Genomic DNA, 9,826 nt, shown 5'->3' with positions numbered 1-9,826 from the left:
TCAGCATTACATTTGTACTTGGGTACCAAACATGGCCTAGTAGTCGAGACCCTTTATACATTTCATCATAGCTTTTGTGAGCTTAAATGCATTCCCCTAAGTTGTACTTAAGGGGGGGTGTTAGTGTAAATAATTATTATTTACACTTTACTTAAGTTTACTTAGGATAAATGCATTATTTTATTGTTTATTAGGTTAGACACCTAGGAGTTTGCATACTCATATGAGTTGTCATGTTGACAACACAAGAGTTAGTAACTCTATTTTAGCAAATGGTGTCTAAAACATTGGAGTTTGCATAATCAATTGAGTTTTCATGTTTACAACATAGTTGTTCATACTCTTAATTAAGCATGTGATGTCTACGTCATAATTTTATGTGACACACCTTTGTAGGCTTATCCTCTCATCATCACACTAACTCTTGTGCTTAATGGAGGATAATCCACTCTTGGTGGACATGTTCTTAGTTGTGAGGCTTATCATATTGCTAACTACTAGACATTCTAGAAGCATTCTAGAGGCCTTTATATACATGCACTCCTAGTGTACTTGTACATCAATAGAATTTCATATTGTTATTCTGATCATACTCTATCGGTCTATTTTGTGCTAGTTGTTGAGCTTCCTGGTCTTGGGTGATTTTACCCTAAGGCAAATTCATACATAGTTACGTAGATAAATGAACATGTAGTCTAGCTATAATACTAATCAAACACTAATATATCCAAACATAACATATTAATAATTAAGAAGTGTGCCAATACCATTATGTAAGGTTCTAAGCAAAATAATTAAAATATTACAAAGATGCATCTAACACAAAATATATGCGATGCATCTAACACAAAATATATGCATTTTTGTGAAGAATGAAGCAACACATGAAATAAAAATGTAATTATTATCTATCTAATATATACACATTAATGTAAATACACACACACACACACACACACACACACACACACACACACACACACACACACACACACACACACACTCAATTCTAGAGGGGGAGAGGCAATTGTTAGAGTGATTAGAATAACTTGGGGGGGGGGGGGGGTGAGTGAATTAGTTATCCTTAGGACTAGATGTACCAATTCCTCTTTTAAAAACTTTAAACAACCTAATCAAACTTATAAATCCACTCAACCAATACAATAACTCATCAGTAATCCAACTTATTCATTCAACACTTAGCTCTCTATTTAGTATATGTCAAATAACAGAAACATATAACAATAAAAAACATGAAACATGAAAACAACATTCACAAAACTATGACAATAGGATTTAACGTGGAAATCCAGTTTGGAAAAAACCACCAAGTAACATGTTACCACTTTTTCACTCTTCTAAACTGACCTCATTTAAGAGTCAACCTTTGTAAATTCAGATCTCCATTTGGCTCATTCTTGGTTCATTGGATGGACTTCATTACATTCTCCATCTTTGATTTGCTTGGAAACTCTTCAAGTAATCTCAGGTTTACCAACTTCTCAGTTTTCTTCTACAACACCATTCTTCACTTGTTCACAAATTCAATCTCCTTAAATAGGTAGGTTAATCTTTTGTTTCTTAAACATAATTGTAAATCTTAGGTTTTGATCATATTCATTAAATCTATCCATCATTTTGTCCTTCCACTCATTCCTTGAAACTTTTAGAAACTTCTCATGAAATCTTCACCTTAGATCGCTTAACAAACTCAATTTGTGCATTAAATACTCTAGCTCATCAATCCTTATCTTCTACAGATTTTGACCAATTCATGAATTCAATTGTGTTAACTTTAAATTTTGATTCTTTCAAAAATTGTTAATCTGCTAACACTCAATCATCATTATGTTCTACAACTCGATCATCATTGGGTAGCTTGGTCTCTACTGTTCAGTCTTGCTCGACTTACATTGCACTTGGTCTTTACAACTATTCAACTAATATTATTTTGCTCAGCTATTTCTTAAGTTCTTAATCTTCTGCTTCAACTTCTTCATTGACGTAGTGATCTGTCACTCAATTAACCTTAGTATTTTAATCAACTTCCTGTCTTTCATCAATCATCTCTTCCAGAATTCAACTCAACTTTATTTTTCACTTAATACAATGATCAAACAACACATTATCTTGTCAAATACCAATTGATCAAGTGCCCATTGTAATTCCATCATTCTTACTTCTTTTTACTCAACAAATTTAGTAGTTCATCTTTTTATCTCTCTTTTCGAATCCTCTTCATCAATCAACTGATATGACACCCTACACTATTAGTAAATGTCTTACCAATAAGGTTTGACATCAATGACAAAATAACAATTGTTCCAATTGTAGTTTCCAACAACAATATCATTATTCCCTTTTGATGCACACAAAATGGAAGTAGGGTTAGAAATTTATTCTATCCATAACAACTACAAATTCTAATAGTATTCCTATCCAACTACTATTGCAAAATGAGGTGATGCAAAAATTGCTAAAAAATAAAAGCTGTCAAAAGTCAACGAAATTAAAACCCATTTCCCAAAGTGGGGTAAAACACCCAAATATCAAATAAATTACAAGTTACAAGTTTGTATGAAAATTTGGACAACATAACATCACAAACTTTCAAATTAATACATCAAAAGAGTCCTATTTACTCTTTCCCACCCAACTGGGCCAAACTAACCTAAGAAAATAGAGGGGAACATTAGTTCTCAAACTCCAACCATAAAGCAATAAAAAATGAAAGTTAAAATGAGCCAAACAAATTAAAATGAAATATCCATACCTCACAACCAAAAGGGCAGAAATAGAAAGAGACACCACAAAATAATAGGGGTTTCAAAAGTGATGAAACACTCAATAAAGGGGGAGTTCCTTGCTAGAAATCCAACGAGCCTAATCTCGTGGCGATCCCATGAACACAACTCACACAACAAACATAAAACCAAATTACTCCCACAAGAGTTTTGGAGGATTTGCTCCAAAATCCAAAATTCCAAAGTGAGAAGTGAGAACAAACAAACTTTTTAGCCAATGTAAGCACTTTTACAGAGTGACATTTAAATTAGATTATCAAAATAAAATAAAATAATTAACTCCCTTAACCCAAATAAAATCAAGCAACTCCAATTAAATTGGAATTCAACTACGATAAATTATCCAACAATAAAGATTAAATCAAATAAATAAAATCCCTTTATGCTATTAAAATAACATTTAATTTAATCTTTTCTGTGACAATTGCATAATCCTAAATGCACAAACAAGCTTATGATTCTAATCACATAATGCATTATGAATATGGATTTACCAATTATTAGAGGGTTAAAGCAACATAATAAAGATGCATCACCCATACATGGATGATATTGACTCAATATGAAAGGTCTGATCACTAACTCTACGTGCTACTACCAGGGATATAAGTCCTGCATTTTAAACAAACACAATTAAGTGTAGATGCACAATATATCATACCCAAAGCAACAAGCATGCATAATCGTGTAACTAGAGCATCTAATTAACCCCATTTAAATAATCATTAAATAAGCCATTTTACATCATTTTATTGGAAGAGATAGGGCGAATATTCATAGCACATACATCAATGAATCCAATATGTATCTCATATTCTCATTTTTCAAGCATTTAATAATAGAAATAATAACAATTACTGAACAACATAAAAATGAACGATATACATGAATCTCAAATAGTCATCCTAAAGCAACAACATAAATTACTAAGAATATATATGACCAAAATACCATAAGTCAACATGGTCAATTGCATGAGTCAATCACTGTTGCAAGAATCCAATCAACTACAACAAACCTATTAATAACACACAATGCAACCATTGTTCCCATCTTAGGGGTACTCACGAAACAACATCGTGATACCATATGGATCCAGGTAACCATAGGCACAAACCTTAGTGAAACCATCAAATACATCATGACCACAATTTTAGGTGTACGCATAACTTAATCCTACTGATACAATAACATAAACAAATCACCCTAGGGGTGTAGACCACTCACGTGTCCTAACAAGATCACTCAGAAAGAAAGAACATCAATGGTGCATCCATTAGGACGACTTAAAGAAATCAAATGGGAGAAGCACGACATCATCATTGTTTTTTTCCCTACCATGTTTAGACCCACCCCTCACATTTCTAACATTTCTCAAAAGTAGTAAAGTTCAAAATAAAAATCTTTTGCCTGACTAACTCGTACCATTCTCATTTTTTTAGAGGACAGTCCTTTGGTTTAGAAAACTCATTGCTATTGCAAGGAACAATACCAAGCAATCAAATTCATGCCCAATATTGCCAAGCAACACGTAGTAGTTGATGATTCTTTGGTTCTATCTTCCTCACCAAAAATTGTCTAAGGGTATAGCCCAAAATATATTTATACAAGGTAGTCATCCACAAAATAGTTTAGAAGCCCTAGACATTTACATTCATAAAGAAAATTAGTAATTAATAGAGAATGGATTATCTTCCCGTTTGTAACATATTATGGTTTTCTCACAAACTCTTAGTATTGTCGATTATTGTTGTTATTATTAATGAAAATATTGCCAAAATTATTTTCACATAATACCAAACTTATTACTTTTGAAAATTTATATATTATACATCATATTTCTTCTTAGCTTTTTATATTTTTGCTATATTTAAAGTTGAGACATAAATATACTATTTAGATGGAAACTCTAGAAAAAAAAATGTCACAATCTTTCTTCATGTCTTTACTAACATCTAACACAATTTTTAGCACAAACAATATGATATTAAAATCTTCAATAGATTGCGCACAATTGGTGAGGGTGATGGTAAGGGGATATAATGTCATCCATCAAGGTTCACACCCCTAAAGGTGCGTTTGGGCTGGATTTGACACCCGAATGAATTTGACGAACGTGATCCCTCTACATGTGCTACTTAATCGAAGGAAGCTTCTAGTTTAGATGTATGCTTACTCATAATACTATAATCCTCTATATATAGACAGAGGATGCTGATATCTATACATGGTGAGATCTTTCTTTTGCAAGAATAAAATCAAGTCATCATCTCACATGTTGCTTCTACACATTTCTACAATTACTTAACATTCTATATTATTATAACAAAATAACAATGCAACCTTATTTTCAAAAATAATTTAAAAGTATTTCTCTATAAGGAATGCAATTTTAGATTTTGAATGTAATTAAACATTTTACCTATGACAAAATTATCTATAATCAAATATAACTGCTAGTTTAAACTTCAACAATAAGGAAAGGGCGAAGCGGAAAAGGAGGATTCCAATCTCTTAATCGCACAGCTTTTGAAGGACAGACTCTTCGTTCTTCAGTGAAATTCTGCTAAGAAAATTTAGAGTCGCCCTACGTCTGCAACACTGTAAGCAGAGTTGTGGCTCTAAGAATCATTAAGCAATTCAATTTCAGACACTTACGCTCACTAAAGGCTTTTCAAAATTTAAGGGCGAGATAGGTTTCAAGCTGTCGAAATCATTATTATTAATCTCTCTGATCTGACAGGAAGGGGCAGGCAAAGTAATTTTGTTGCTCGGTATCCAACTTGGCACTGCAGTTGGGGACAGAGGTAGGGTTTTTTCTTCACTTTCTGCATTTGAGTTTTGGTTAAAAATGATATTATAGTGGTAAATGCGATCTTCTACATTGCTCTGGTGAGTAAGCCAATGGTTCATTGCTTTTTTCCAGGACTAAACATAAAAATCTTCGAGGCTTTAACTAGCCATGTACATGGCTATAAATCTCTCCGAAGATGCACTAAAATTAAGAAAAACTTTTTTTTAAGCTTTACCGTGAATATGATTCTGCGTAGACAGTAACTTCTGGGAAAATTTCCGAACAAGTGAGTCAAGTAGGTTTCATCAAGAGTTCTCTATTTTTAAGGAGGTCTTCACCGTGTTTTGATTTTTAAGTAGGCATTCTTAACTGCAACGGATATATTTTTCTAGACTAAGCATTCCTTTGGTGGTAAACAACGTCTATCAGACTATTTTTTGCAATCGAGCAAACATTAAAGCGTCCAATGGTAATGTCGGCTGCAGCATCCCCTTTAGGATACCATCTTACCTCGTGAGACCCGAATTCTCGTTGAAGCTTTTTCTTTTCAGGTAATTTATATAACCCAGAACTCATCACCCGGAATATGATAAACATGTCATCCTTGATTTAGACGCGTTCCTTTTTTATCTCTCTTGACTTTGAGACTGTAATTTTGTGCTAAAAAAGGATAACACGTTTCTGTTTCGATCTTCATCCCAGCGTGTGTTGGAAAACAGAGATTAACTAAGAAACATTGCATGCAGAATACGAAGCCCTTGCTTTGCTTCTTCATTCATTGGATTAGAGGATATAAAATTTCAGAACAATTGGAGCTTAGTGTTGTAACCTAAGTCACAGGGTATGTCGAGTTTCATCCATGAAATTCGAATTTGAGCAAATTTTTACCCTTTCAGAACTTCATCCAAATTTTATGATATTTAATATTATATTGTTTTATTTTAAAATTATATTGACTTGTTTAGTTTAACAATTTAGCAATGTCAAACTATTTTGACAATTTTGTGGATATATTACTTATATTTAAAAGTAAATAAATTTATATAAGATAAATTTAATAGCAATTGTTTTTTGGATTTTTACCCTTGCCAAATTTCATCTGAATTTTATGATTGACAAAACCATATTCAAATTCGAGCCTTGTATCTAAATAACAGGGAAATGTCATTGAGCTAGCTAATACACACAATACGAAGCCCTTGCTTTGCTTCTTCACTCGTTGGCTTAGATGATAAAAATTACCAGAACAATTGGAGCTCTAGTGTTGTAATTATCATGGAAATCTAAATAACAGGGAAATGCCATTGAGCTACCACATACAGTGTTATATCTATCAATGATTCAATACAATACTATAAAACATGTATACATGGATGACTTACACAAAGAACTAAGAAGTGTCCCTGGCATTGGATGAAAAATCACTACAGAGCGGGAGTGATGTATAAAATAGGGCAGTGGATGACCATTATGTTACCGACTTTGGGAAAGATGCCATTTGAAAAGGCCTGGAAGACATTCAGAGCAAAAGACATATTATTAATTTGTTTGATGAGTATGATTCTTCGAGGTGAATTAGCTGGCACCGATAAAATTGGGCGTAAGATTACCATGATATAATATGGCGTTTCCAGTACACATTGGATTCTTTTACATTATGCAATGTTGGGGTTTACGTAATCCTGGGAGAGTATATACTATAAACAAGGAGATAATTTTTAAAAGAACATCATTCAATCATTCTCTCACCCATTCGTTTTATAGGATGCTTCTCTGTTATCTGGTTGAGAACTGCCACAGAAGAGTTGAATATTTATTTTCCACAACATTGACAGTATTGTTTTTAATCTGAGTAATCTATTTTGCTATTGTCGGACATTGCATACTATGAAGTTGAGTGGTTCATCTTGTCTGTTGTGGATATGAAGCAGGACCTGTTCATAGCTATGTTGCTGGTTCGTGTTCAGTGGTATGGCATTTTTAATATAATTATTGTGATCTTAATTAAGGGACCCCAGCCTAAAGCCAAAAACCAATAAAACCATACAGAGATGAGGAAACTAGGATCCTGCATACACAAGCAGATATAGCAGATAAAAACCAATTACTGGCACTATTACATGACATAATGAAAAGACAAAATACAGCTATTCAGGGAGGTGAGAAAACCCCATTGAGTGAAATGTCCCCTTTTCCCATAAAATTCTATGATGATCTGGAAGCACATTTTCCAGTTTTTGTGGGCTTAGGAAATTATCATAGGGAAATTAATTATATTATATAAGAGTTTTGTATTCAGGAACCATGTTACTGTTGTTAAAGAGGGTGGCAAAGTTATGGGTCCTTTCATGTCATGTAATAGATTGGACATCTTGTCTGTCTATTATGTCAGGCTGGAGGATAGAAATTACCCAGTTTCCATTGCAGGATTAGTGGATATGAACTACTGCAATTCCACATAGTGTCGTTGAGCTGTAATTGCTGATTATACATGGTGAGTTCTCAGGGCAGAGTTCATTTTTGGGTATGGCGTTTCTAAGTGCCATTGCTTTTGGTATTAGGCGACCCTCATATTGCCATTTTTGTTTTTTAGGCAACTCGTACAATGCCTGTGTTTGAATGATGTGCAGCTAACTTAGTGCCTAGGGTTTGTAATCTTGAGGTGGCTACTTTAGTGCCATAACTGTGGATTCAAATAATAAAATTTGTTGCCGCTATTCCTCGAAAGATATGGTAATATTGACTTGACTGTATGTTGAAATCATATTGAATAATAACATTAATCTCTTATCGTGGATGTTTGTGTCGATTGTCATATTCTGAAGGGTTTTTTAATTTATTTCTGCATATTATATTGAACATAAAATTTGTTGCAGTAGATCTGATTTTGAAGTAAGATCTAGACATGTTTATTAAGTATGTTACAGTGGTATCAAAACATTGATCCTATTAACCTAGGGAACAAGGGTTGACACTATTTGCTGAGGAGTAGATAGCAGTATATCAAAGGAGACACGAGATGCTAGAAAGGATGAGGCACAATTCGACAAAGAAGAAAAGGTGCACACAGTGTTTGAAGTAGTGGTCAATCTGATTGTTGTGCAGAGGAAAATGTTTGAAGCACTCAAAGTCATGATGGCAATGATGATGCAAGCTATCCAGGGTAGAAAGCTCGTAGAATGTCAGAATTCCAACTCAAATTCCTTCACAAAAGTGAAGATCCACCAAAAGAAGAGGCAATTTGATTCAATAAAATATTTTTAAGCCCTTTATTTAGCAAATACAGAGCTCTTGAGGCAGAATTTCAGAATGATCTATCATTTGCTGCAGCCTGCGACATTCAACCCTGAAATGGTCCTTGAATCCAAAAGAAACCAGTTAACACTGAATGTCTATTGATGAGAATACAGGGCACCATAGAAGAGTTGAGCGAGAGAGAGAGATTCAAAATATTTTTAAGGCCTTTATTAAGTGAATACAGAGCTCTTGAGCCAGAAGTTCAGAATGATCTATCATTTGCTGCAGTCTGCACTATTCAACCCTGACATGGTCCTTGAATCTAAAAGAAACCAGAGAGAGAGAGAGAGAGATCAAAAGTTCAAAAGAATATTATGGGGGTCATCAAAAGGACTTCAATACTCGAATTATTAATAATGTGGAGCAAAATCCACCACAAGACACCTTTTACAATCGACTTAAAGCCCCTGCTCCCGCCCTTTGCTTTGGTCATCAGAGCTGTACCAAGTGACCTTATGCTCATGAAAAGGAGACTTGAAGCTTTAGAGGCAAAGGGGCAACAAGAGAGTGAAAAGTTGCAGGAAGTTACAGTAGCTAGTTGGGAACTTGAGAGAGAACAAATGGCTGAAAAAGTAGGTTTAAGTCTACAAAATGACACCAAGATAGCTCAGCAAGAATTAATCAGCCTCAAACAAGATATGGACTACAAGGAAATAACAGAGAGAAGCAGCCCTGAACCAACACAAATAGAGGAAGTTCATGCAGCACTAGCAGATATGCTATTGAGAGAAAACAAATTAAAGGAGCAGATAAAAGAGGCCAAATCTTGGGCCCAAGTAATTGAAAGCAAATGAAGAAATAAATTTGAGAGGAAAAGGACAAACAGTAGAAAGTGGTAACCATCATTATTAAAGGATTGAAGGACTACGGGGATTGTGAAAAACAGATATTCTAGCACGAGTCTTCTTCAAGGACAAGCTGAAATGGATAG

The 9,826-nt window shown here is 34.0% G+C and overlaps 1 protein-coding gene across 2 annotated transcripts in view; it reads left to right on the top strand.

Annotated features, from left to right (window-relative positions):
• The first annotated feature begins 5,269 nt into the window (after nucleotides 1–5,269).
• The window catches only part of LOC149540037 (RNA-binding protein Y14-like), a 71,382-nt gene continuing 66,825 nt past the window's right edge, over nucleotides 5,270–9,826 (top strand). For both annotated transcript variants that reach the window (XM_089801227.1, XM_089801228.1), the window contains exons 1-2: nucleotides 5,270–5,407; nucleotides 5,548–5,611. The gene's annotated coding sequence lies outside the window, so the exon portion shown is untranslated. The remainder of the gene's footprint in view (nucleotides 5,408–5,547; nucleotides 5,612–9,826) is intronic.

The sequence above is a fragment of the Cupressus sempervirens genome, chromosome 9 (genome assembly GCF_028749045.1).
Source record: "Cupressus sempervirens isolate cs-2001-9-10 chromosome 9, ASM2874904v1, whole genome shotgun sequence".
Taxonomy (NCBI): Eukaryota; Viridiplantae; Streptophyta; class Pinopsida; order Cupressales; family Cupressaceae; genus Cupressus; species Cupressus sempervirens.
The sequence above is the reverse complement of the archived record's forward strand: the minus strand, read 5'-3'. Positions and strand labels throughout refer to the sequence as shown.